Raw genomic sequence first — 12,083 nt, forward strand, 5'->3', positions numbered from 1 at the left:
CTCAATTAATGCTTCCTCAAAATTACCGTCCCAGTGAGGCACACTTTTTAGACTACCCACCATCCTAATAATAAAACATTCTTGGCGTGGTGGTGCCACGCAGACCCCAATGAAACTTTAGCCCCCGCTGGTGGAACAATACTTGATAAAATCAAGTGCGCCTTTAATAGTTGCATATTGATACTCTAACTTAAAGGTAATTTCCGCGGTGAGGCCTAATTCTTAAACGTATTTACAGAGGTTGAATTAATGCTTGGGGTCCGCTGGACTCCACCACTCCAGTTGAGGGTTAAGTATCTACAGGGTGGCCCATCGAAAACGTTCCGTAAGGCATAACGGCCAGGGTAATTTTTTTTTCAGAAAATTCAAAAACACGTCAATTTTGTTTGTGAAAGGGACAGCTTTTGCCCCAAAAATGATTGCAAAATCTTCAACCCTCTGAGCGGGGGTGCCATCCCTCAACTTTTTTCAAATGGGAAGGGGGTCAAGTGGCACCGCAATGAAAAGAGCTTTCTATTCTCTATATTTCCCCGCCTCGTTTTTGAAAATCGGTCGAGTCATTGAGAAAATATGAAGGATTGAAATTTGAAAAGTTTAATTAAACATTTATGAGAGTAAATGATAAGGATAAATTCCTTCGACCAATTTGAGTTTTTTTCTTATTATTTATAGATGTTTACGCATTTTTTCACTTGCCACAAGGTTAAACGATCAGGTGCGGTAGTTGCTAGATAGCTGTTCTGTGACTTATACGTTGAAGTTCTTCTCAATATCGTTAAACTTTTTAACAATTATTATGGTGTACTCACTTGCAGAAAAAGTAGAAATAATCGAACTTTATTTTAAAAATAATGAATGTGGCAATCGGGTTGCGCAGATATTCAATGAACGCCATCCTGACAAACACCTTTATGGCACAATTGTTCTCGAGTTAGTAGCAAAATTTCGCGAAACTGGTTCCGTTATGAATAAAAAGAGGCAGAGGGGAAATCCTGTAGTAAATGAAGCTATGGAGGTATTCGTATTGGACCAAGTTGCTATGGATAGTACGCTGAGTACAAGAAAATTAGCCAATGAGACCGGCGTGAATCGTACAAATGTCCAAAGGATATTAAAAAAACACAAGTTCCACCCGTACAAAATTCAGTTGGTACAAGAACTCCACGAAGACAATTTTGATCGTCGCTTGCAATTTTGTGAAACTATGAGTGAACGAGTGGCGAATGATACCAATTTCCTATTTAATGTGTGTTTTTCGGATGAGTGTACTTTCTTTTTGAAAGATGTAGTTAATCGGCACAACTGTCGGTACTGGGCTGAGGACAACCCCAGGGTTTTTCACGAGGTGCACACACAAAACCCTCAGAAATTGAACGCGTGGGCTGGTATTTTTGGAAATTCTATTGTGGGTCAGTTTAACGATATTGAGAAGAACTTCAACGCACAAGTCACAGAACAGCTATCTAGCAACTACCGCACCTGATCGTTCAACCTTGTAAACGATCGAAAAACGATCGAAAAAATGCGTAAACATCTAGAAATAATAAGAAAAAAACTCAAATTGGTCGAAGGAATTTATCCTTATCATTTACTCTGATAAATGTTTAATTAAACTTTTCAAATTTCAATCCTTCATATTTTCTCAATGACTCGACCGATTTTCAAAAACGAGGCGGGGAAATATAGAGAATAGAAAGCTCTTTTCATTGCGGTGCCACTTGACCCCCCTTCCCATTTGAAAAAAGTTGGGGGATGGCACCCCCGCTCAGAGGGTTGAAGATTTTGCAATCATTTTTGGGGCAAAAATTGTCCCCCTCACAAACAAAATTGACGTGTTTTTAGATTTTTTGAAAAGGAGAATACCCTAGCCGTTATGCCTTGCGGAACGTTTTCGATGGGCCACCCTGTATAGTTTAGGAATGATCACTTCTTTTATCTAAAATGGTGATTTCATTATATAAATTTTGAAAGATATTTTATGCAAAATCTCGATTGATCCATTCTATAAACCACCATCATATAAAATTATTATTTTCTCTTTAGTTAAACTGAAATACTAAATAAAAGATTGTTTATATATTTTCTAATACGTTTAATGTTTTATAGAAATGTTCTACTTTGAATTATAATTTCATTTTGGAGAGCATATTAGATGCAAAAAAAGTCTAAGAATACATTGCATTTTAGATGATTGTTTCAAACCAACCACTATTGCAGCTATAGAGTGTCTTGATAAAGTAAGCACGATGTTCAAACAACTGACATCTCTACCACCATTGTGTTAACTATAATATTTTTTTGCTTATACCGTTCAACAAACCAAAAAAATCGATTGCTGTTCAATCGTTTATGTTTGTAGGAAAAATACTGTGCGACTTATTATGAAAGCTGTATTGTGTAGGTAGACCGTTTTAGTAATTTTGTTATTTGTTTAAAGTGAACCATGCTTTTTGCAACTCACATTTACATACAATAAATTAATTATCCAACAAGCATCCAAGCGAATGTCACATAATTTTATAGATTATTAAAAAGTAGTTTTAAGGACTACCACTATAAAATTTATATTTTTTTATGGGATTTACCAAATCTGACCTTAGATAACAGTATACTTTCAAATAATTTATTAAGCTAGTTTAAAATGAATTGTTCTTTTGTGACTAATAATTAAAAAAAATATATTGAAGTACTAGTATAGGAATGATTTGTTTTCGGTGTAGGATAATCTAAATGGCAGTATTTTTAGATTCTTAATTTAATTTGTAATTTATTTTTAATTTTTTATTTTACTATATTCTTAGATTAAGAATAAAAAACTATCCATGTCCATACTACATAAGCTCAAAGGGTTTTTTGTTACATCCATCCCACCGAAATCGCTTCACCAACCTTGATGATTCTTTTTTACATGATTCTATACATAGTCTAGATTTGTTATGAAATATTTTTATATTTTTAATAGCTATTTCTTTATGTAAAACGACTAAATACTAAAAACATACCTGAAAAACACCTACACAAAATACCTCCAGAAATAAATTATTTGTCATTGGCAGTAGTGTGTCAGTTAGATTTTATATCAAGTTTTTAGATATTTTAGGGGTCAGTTCATACCGCCAGCTTTAGATACATAAATATTAGTACAAAGGTTCGTTTAAATGACATTAGTGATTAGTAAATTAGCTACGTAAAGCAATTTTAGGAAATCAATCCTCTTAGAGTGTAAAACTATGTCGAACAATTTGTTGTATGAAAATTCCTTACTATTTGGTCTAGAAGAATGAAATTCTACAGAAAGAATTAGAAAAGATTTTTGAAATTCATCAACCAAATGGGTAAAGTAAGTAAAAATAGTTAGTTAGTATATAAACCTTCGCGACCTGTGGATTATACACATAAAAATTTGCACAAAGGATCATTTAAAAGACACGAGTTAATTATTTGGACAAAGCATTCATACCCTTGGGGAGTAGAATAAGGAATGAAAGTTTGCTGTACGAAAATGCATTACTATAATATCTAGAAGTATAAAATTTTATAAAAGGGTTTATTTAGTGACATTGATAATATGAACGAAATATTTGTTTTTCAAATCATCCTTCTAGGAATAAAAAATAACGTATAAAGAGTGTATTAGTGCTCTTGACAAATAAAAAAATCAGGGGAGTATATCAAGAAAACCGACAATTGAAAACTTCAAATATTCAATAATTGAAAACTTTATATGTAAGAGGGTAGGGTTCTATTCATAGAGGGTACATAATTATTTTTCTTCAACCTAGGAGATGCAAGACCTTGTCGTTGGTGGAGAAGCTCCTGGTCAGATGCTGAGGGGAATCACCTCTACCACTTTGGCTTGGTCTAAGAAGTATCTCACTCATTGTCTTGTCTCTGAATGTAGTGTCGTGGCCAGGGAATTGCGCCAAGACATTTAACCAGGCACCTTCTACTGTCTGTGGTCAAGTCTCGCGGGTAGAGGGTGTGGGGGGGTCTTGGCTTAACCGCCCGGACCAAGAGGAGACAACCTCACCAAAAAACCTAAATCCTACGATGGTGGGACCAGGTCAAAGGGATGCGTGGCTAGATAGAAACTCCTCTACTGGCCTCAACCAAACTCCTCTAATAGCCTCTACTGGTCTCAACCTTGGGGCACCAGGGGGCACCCCATTTTATTTACCTCTTACTTCTACATGCGGGGCTCTGTAGAAGTGGACTGACTAACCCTAGCTACTCGTGGGAACACTATGAGATCAAACAATCATAAAAACACCACCGGTGAAGCTGTGGGGAAACCCCCTAGTAACACTGGGAACATTATGAACGAAAGTTCCAAGGGACCAATCCCAAAGGGAACTACAGGAGAGGCGGCTGACACTTGTGCGAGGCTAGCCTCCACAAGTGGTACACAAGCTACCACCTCTTCTAGTAAGGGTCGGGAGTCCACCTCTAGACCCAACAAGCGACACCAGCTACCGTTCCGTCTACCCGGCTTGGGTCAAACAGGCGGGTTAGACGATCCGCTGAGAGTAGGCCTTAGCAGAGTTCAAGCACGGAGATACATCCGACTGCTCCACGAAGGACTTGCTCCGGAGGAAGCAAAAGCCAAAACTCTCCTTGAAAAAGGAACCAAGAAACAACCTGGCGCATCTCCACCAAAGGGCAAGAGAAAAATCAAAGGTTTTCCTTGATTTAAGTAAAAACAATCTTCGGATTGTCACGGGGTTTCTAACAGGACACTGTCTCCTCAACGAACACCTCAGTAGGCTGCAACTGAGAAACAACGGCGAATGCAGATTTTGTGGGAAAAATGGGGAAATACCAGAACACCTTATCACTGAGTGCGCCGAGACGACGACCATTCGTGCCATGAACCTTGGTAAGTCTGATGTCGAGGATGCAGAGCTGGCCTCTGTGGAGCCGTCTCAGATACTGGCTTTTGTTAAAGCCCTGAGACTGTATCATGAGTTATAACTCGTTATAACTCAAGAAAGGGGAACACACAATAAATCTATAAGGTCGCAATGATTAACTCCCCTCCTAAACATTCTACATTCTACAAAGCATAATTACGAGTCTCGATAAGAGTCTCACTTCCACTCGTTTGTATACGACAATATATTCATTTCCCGTTTCATAGCTTCTCATGCCAGAAAATATTGCAATGACGTCAAAATTGATGTCGCGAAACTAACGATTTTATGGAAAAATTAGACCGGTTAAAAAGTCTGTTTAAAAACTGTAAACAATTCAGGACTGTTTAATCGGCCAAATTTGTCCATAGGAACTGCAGTCCTTGCTGATATGGGAGGAAAAGTGAAATAGGAATTGAATATTATTCACGTATGCCAACGAGTGGACCGAACTACAGTGAAATTTGGCCTCTGAATTTGGCCAAAGTACGTGTTATGTATTATTTAAGGAATTAAGCAATCCTGTCTATTTACCGTTTTTGACTCGACCAATAGATGACCGAAAATGATATTTGTCAGTTCAAAATTTAAAGTTCACTTGCGGCGTCTTTTAATGTAACTTAGATAACTTAAAAGCAAAAAAAACAGCTTTTGTCAGCTGATTTACTGTTCTGGTATTATTTTGTATAATAAATATGTAACTTCTCAAAATGTGTAGCACAGGCCATTGTGGTGTAGCTATGCAGTCATGGAAGCAAATGTGTAGCAAAATACACAATTGTGTAGCTTGTGGCAACCCTGTTTCCCACTCCTGTTATATCGACCGCCAGGCGTTATGCCCGCAACCCGCAACTGTTTCAAAAAAGTTGCTTCTTTTATATCCTATTATTTTTAAGCTGTTGTAAGCCCAACACGCCGCGCCGCGCCGTAGCGCATACCCCACTCCGTTGTCCGTTGTATCTCGCCGCCTGTATCGATGATTATCGAAATAACATGTTTTCCATCTATATCCATACTAGTTGTTTTTTGGAATTGCTTCGAGCAGCATCGAATTTCGTGGAGGGACTTTATTTCGTGGCGGTGCAGAGCGCCGACTTCGTTTCACGAACAGTCGATCTCTGCGTGTTGTTATTTTATATCTGTTATTTTTTAAAAGTAGTAACGGTTGTGCGTTATGTTATATCTAAATAATTGTTATAAAATAACAGATAGTTAAATAACAACCCATCACTAGTTTGAAAACAGACTTTATTATTGGTTTACACCAAAGACATCTAAATATAGGTAGACAGAACACACAAATATTTAGTCTAATGACCTTGTAATGACAATAGCATTTAGAACTCAAACCGTAATTAGCTGAAATCTACCACCGGTCACTTAAAATTGGCATCATCGATTTTTGTGCAACACGGTTCGCGGTAAAATGTAAATTGTTTCGTCTCCTTTTATTTAGATGTCTTTGGTTTACACGAAAATGGACAATATTTTGAACAACTTATAAGATAGGGTCTAAGTGGTGTAACCTAATCTTCTAATCATTTGTACTTCAAGGAGATCCATTGCAATAATTTTTGTGTAAACACTAGCCTGAAAACCAAAATCTCAATGCAGGCATGTTTAATTGTTTCTGCAACTTTGAAACGCAATTATTCGGAAACCTCTGGACAAAAAGCAACAAAGTAGGATATCCACTGAAAAGAGAATTAAACGCCCTTTAAAACAATCTGCCACCTGACCGCCATTCCCATATAAGATTATGAGGGTGACTCCTCCTAGGTGGTTGAAAGAAAAATACTAAAAATATTCATTTAAAGTGTCCCCCTTACAAATAAAATTGACGTGTCTTTCCGATTTTTCATATTTTTAACTGCAAGAAAGATATTAAAGGTGGGTTTGGGTAGGTTAAAGTTTTAAAATTGACACAGTGTATATTCTTCAACATATTCTTCAGCAATAACTGAGGGGTATCTGACAAGGACAGCGAAAAATGGTAACGTGGACAGCCTGTACACTAATTGAAAAATATGAAGTTAATAACTTGCATAAGTTATCAATCTAACATACAGTGTGATCAAAGTTTTATGATTAAGTACCCTGTGAGTAGGGAATACAATCCCGCAAATGCTGGATCCCGTAAATGCGGGCTCCCTCTGTGATTCCGCTGGATCAAATTTGCGGGATTTACCGTGCGGGATCTGCGGGATTGACACCAGGGGATTCCCCTTACGGCTTGGCCATTAAAAATAAGTGAAACAAACAGGTTAGTTATTAGATTTCTTTCTGGCGTGCGTAAGTGAAGAAAGGCGTTTAACTAGTACTACTAGTGGACAATTTCGTCAAATAAACTGCCGGACATAATTATCGGGACAAGCAAAATTTTAGGGTAAATTTAAAGTTGAATATCTCTTGAACTAAAAAATATTTTGAGATGCGGTTTGGACCAGGTTTTAGATGCATCTATTGTGATTAAGATACTATGTGATTTTCAAAAATATATTTAGCGAATTCTCGTATACAGGGTGTTTTATAAGAGTGTGAAAAATTGGTTAAGAATCTTTTTTACCGCAAATTTGCAGTTTTTAAAAAATCGAAATTTTTACTAAGTACGACTGATCTGTATTGAAATTAGAAAAAACAATTTGATCGGTTTTTTATTTTTTTTTGTTTTAAGGAAAATACGACGTCTTTTCGAAAAATATGCATTTTTAGTCATATGATGGTCCTAAATGGTACAAAAAGCTTTGTACATTCTGCATATGCCAAAAAATTATTGATATAGAGTGTATCTAAAAGCAGATAACTAACACAAATTGAAAAAAAACCTTCAACATCAGAATAATACTTTTATTTATAAAATAAGTAGATAAATTATAATAAAATTTAAGTTTATTTAATATTAAATATATTTTTTGAACACCCTGTATACATCAGTCCAAATTTCTGTTCAGCTAGTTTAAGATACACGCTATATCAATATATTGTGGGCCTATGCAAAATGTACAATGCCTTTTGTACCATTTAGGACCAAATGTAAGACTATAAATGCATATTTTCCGAAAAAAACTCGTATTTTCCTTAAAACGAAAAATTAAAAAAAAAACACCAAATTGTTTTTTCTAATTTCAATACAGATCTTTGAATAAGAAGACTAAGGAAGGAGCATATCAAAAATCTTAGGTACACCGCGATGGGCCTCAAATATGGCCGACTTAAATTCCGGTTTATCAGTGTCGTTCTAATTTTATTTAAAAAATGTAAAACTATGATGTAGGGTAGACGTGGGGTAGACTCAATAATTTGCTGTTTTATTTTACGTTGTGAATAAATGTTGGTAGTTATTAAAATTGTTATAAAATATATAATTCTAATAAAAATAGATAAGTTATAATAAGTATTTATTAACACAAACATCCGATACGCTACTGAAGCAGGTAAAGTCAAATTAACGTATCTAAATTCTTTGACATCTAATCTTTGACAAGTAATAAATAAAAGCTAAAATGCAAGAAAAATATATAATTTAGTTAATTTAAGTGAATTTCATAATGATCGGTTTACTACACGTATGTATATTATATAGTCACTTACTAGCGAAAAGTTGTTCCATTATTTCACTCAATTTTTGCCTAGATCTACCGCACGCTACACAACCAACTATTTTAGAGTCTTTTTCGATAAATCGCGATAGTGTCACTGTTAATTTAAGTTCTGCCACAATTTCCATCTAGATTTACTACCTTTATACAACTATCAGTAGTAGAATAAATAATAAATAACATAAAATAAGCTCCGTAAAGACTGACAAATCCACAAAATTTCAAATCAAATTCAAATGTGTCAAATGAATCGTCAAACAGAACTGTCAAGGATCCCCACCCTAGAGAGCTTTTATGGTGGCTTTTCCGCCCACCATGCATGAATACATGGATAGCATTATGCTCCTTCCTTAGTCTTCTTATTCAAAGATACAGATTAGTCGTACATAGTTAAAATTTCGATTTTTCAAAAATTGTAAATTTTCCGTAAAAAAAAATCTTAACCAAATTTGTACACTATTATAAAACACTCTGTATACGAGAATTCGCTAAATATATTCTCGAAAACCACATAGCATCTTAATCACAATCGATGCGTCTAAAACCTGGTCCAAACTTCATCCCAAAATCGGAGAGAGAAAAGAAGAGCATTTATTGTTTACAATCCCGCAATTTTGCGGATCCGCGGGATTGATTGCTTTAATCCCGCGGGTTTGCGGGATTGAGATTTTGGTGCGGGATTGCATTCCCTACCTGTGAGTAAACAAATTGTAGTTGAATTTTGTAGAAGAATTGTTTTTATACAGGGTGAGTCTTAAATAAGTGCAAATATTTTCAGGGGTGGTATGTTTCAACCTCAGGAACACGTCTATGACTTTTTTTCGCAAAAAGGATGTTGAAAATCGTGCATTTTCTTTTAAATTTTCGTGTATGTTTTAGAAAACTTTTTGGAACTGTCTGTTCATCGCAAATTTTTCCACAATATAATTTGTTAATCTCTGATATTGTTATTGTTACCATTGTTACGGCACTAAAATATGATGATACAGAAAAAAACCCGGTGGCTCTCAAACTTTTTTTTTAATTTTCAAACTTGAATAACTCGGTTATTTTGGACTTATTTAAAAAACGACAAAGAGTAAATAAGTTTCTTTCAACATGTATACCATATACCAGCTCTGAAAGAGAGTTTCTCTTTCTCTCTTGGATCTCTGTGAGATCTACCAGCTCTGAAAATATTTGCACTTATTTAAATCTTGTATATCAACGTCATATCATTGGTAACTAATTTCAATTTTTTAGCCGACCATACCAACAGGCATGGTAGGCTATTAAGATCGGCAAAAAAAAAGTTTTTTTTTAATTTCACTCAAAATGGGTCATAAATGACCTAAATACAAAATATTTTCATGGTGTCTGTGTGTCTGTCTGTCTGTCCGTCTGTCTGTCTGTAACACGATAACTCAAAAACCGCTAAACCGATTTTAACCAAATTTGGCACAAAAATACTGTGGCACGCGAGAATCTGGCCATTAGTTTTTGATAAGGAGGAATGAGGGGGGTTAAAAATTTTAAAAAATCATAACTCCAAAATTACAGTAGCTAGCGAAACGCGGTTTTCAATTTAAGATTAGGAATAATATTTGCAACAAAATTTGTAATAACATCAAAATCAGCCAAAGTCGCAGTTTTTGAGATAAAAAAAATTGCAAAAATTCCTTTACTTTGAAACTAAAAGAACTGCCAACCAACTTTTTATTAACATAATTTAGTATGGGCGGCTATACGTGCCTCCCGGCGCCAATTTTTTTACAAAATATTATGTTCATTTAATGTTTTTTTTTCGAAAGAAATCGAACATATTGGAATTCAGTACAAAATATGCTTATAACTACAGGGTGAGTCGTAAATAAGTGCAAATATTTTAAGGGTAGCATATTTCGACCCCAGAAACACATCCATAAAATTTTTTCGCGAATTTTTTTTTATTTTCTTTTTCGAAAAAAAAATTTGTTTTTTTTTAGTTTTTAGTTAAAAAACAAAATAACTTGATATTATTGCAACATAGGTAGTAGAATAAAGTTAAAAAAAGAAACCCCAAAAAACCTCAGTGCATGGTTCTCAAAATATGACCAAAATTTTTTTTTAATTTTCAAAGTAAAATAACTCGGTTAATGTTTCTTCTATCGAGATCTACGACCAGCAGCCCTGAAAATATTTGCACTTATTTAAGACCTGTATATATTTGATAAACCTGTATATTTGATAAAAAGCTTGAACAGAATGTCGAAAAAAAATATTGAGTTGTTAGATACCACCTGCTAATTACCATGTCACAATGTTGGTAAATTATTAATTGCTAAATACACAGAGGAACGGTTCTGTTATTTCTATAGTTAACGATTACTATTAACGACCAGTTTTCGATTTATTGATGTATTGTAAATTTAATTGTTCAGCAAAAATAAATTTATTAAAGGCAATAATTTGCTTCGTAAATACTGTTATAAAGGTAGCCCTATATATACAAACAATAAAAAATGATTCAATATCAACTTTTATTTTTTAAGCACCTTGTACATTACTTAACTAAACTTGGCTTAGTACATACCTATAGGATACGCATTTTGAAGAAATTTCCTGTTAGTATTTTTATCCAACAACTATTACAACGAAAGCTAAAAAGCAACGCGCTCGCTGCAAACCCACGACGGAACGGTCAAGCACAAACTAAAGCACTGAACCAGAAATCCTTGAATTCTACAGTTCATCTAACGTTATATTCACTTTTTGGTTACTTTTATTCTTCTTTTCTTGTTGCGTTTCACAAAAAAATCACTCGGCACTTTTGATTAATTTAAGTCTGGGTAATAAGGTTTAGCTAGACGCACGTAAATCTTATAAAATCGAGTTTGTCAGCTGCGAATAATGCGAGTTTCTGTTGATAAATTCCATTCGAAATTGGGTTAAGATCAGCGAAAGATGAAAGCACAATGTTGGCCTGCTAGGTCTGTTCGCGTAAATGCGGGACAGGTAAAAATTTTTTAAGCGGTCAGGTAAGGTCGTGCGATTCCGGATTTGTTCGTGACTCATGAGAAAGTGCATTTTGCAGTTATGGTGATATTAATGATAGGTCTCCACATGTATATAGGTATTCGGTGGAACTAGTAACAACAATGCGTGACAGAAAACCTGAAACAGTGATATATATATACCTGAAAATGTATATTATTTATTTTTAAACTCACTAATCTTCTTCTTCTTCAGGCATCTCTTCTCACAGAAGATTGTCGATAACCACAGCGAATTCTTCTTGCCTTTCTGCTGTTCTGTGTTTAAACATTCATTCCTGTCCAATCCCTTATATACACCTTATTCTCAAGTGAAGTTTTTTTACTTGAAATCACTTATAAAAAAAAAACAACAAAACATTCAATATATAGAAGCCTCTCCAAACTCAAAATCATAAAAATTTCTCTGCGGATATATTGGTACACGGACGGATCCAAGACCGAAAAAGGATCTACGCAGGAATTTACTTCAGCAGTCCAAAGACTGAGATCTACCACAGGCGTGGAAAACACACCTCAGTTTTCCAAGCTGAGCTATATGCTATTGAATCTGTGTGCATCTG

At 35.0% G+C, this 12,083-nt stretch overlaps 1 protein-coding gene across 1 annotated transcript in view; it reads right to left on the reverse strand.

The window, feature by feature from the left end:
* LOC115881294 (clarin-2) overlaps positions 1–11,484 on the reverse strand; it is a 50,009-nt gene extending 38,525 nt beyond the window's left edge. The window contains exon 1 of the mRNA XM_030898720.1: positions 11,061–11,484. The gene's annotated coding sequence lies outside the window, so the exon portion shown is untranslated. The remainder of the gene's footprint in view (positions 1–11,060) is intronic.
* Between the last annotated feature and the right edge of the window lie 599 nt (positions 11,485–12,083).

Source organism: Sitophilus oryzae, unplaced genomic scaffold (assembly GCF_002938485.1).
Source record: "Sitophilus oryzae breed Bouriz unplaced genomic scaffold, Soryzae_2.0 scaffold_1712_pilon_pilon, whole genome shotgun sequence".
NCBI lineage: Eukaryota > Metazoa > Arthropoda > Insecta > Coleoptera > Curculionidae > Sitophilus > Sitophilus oryzae.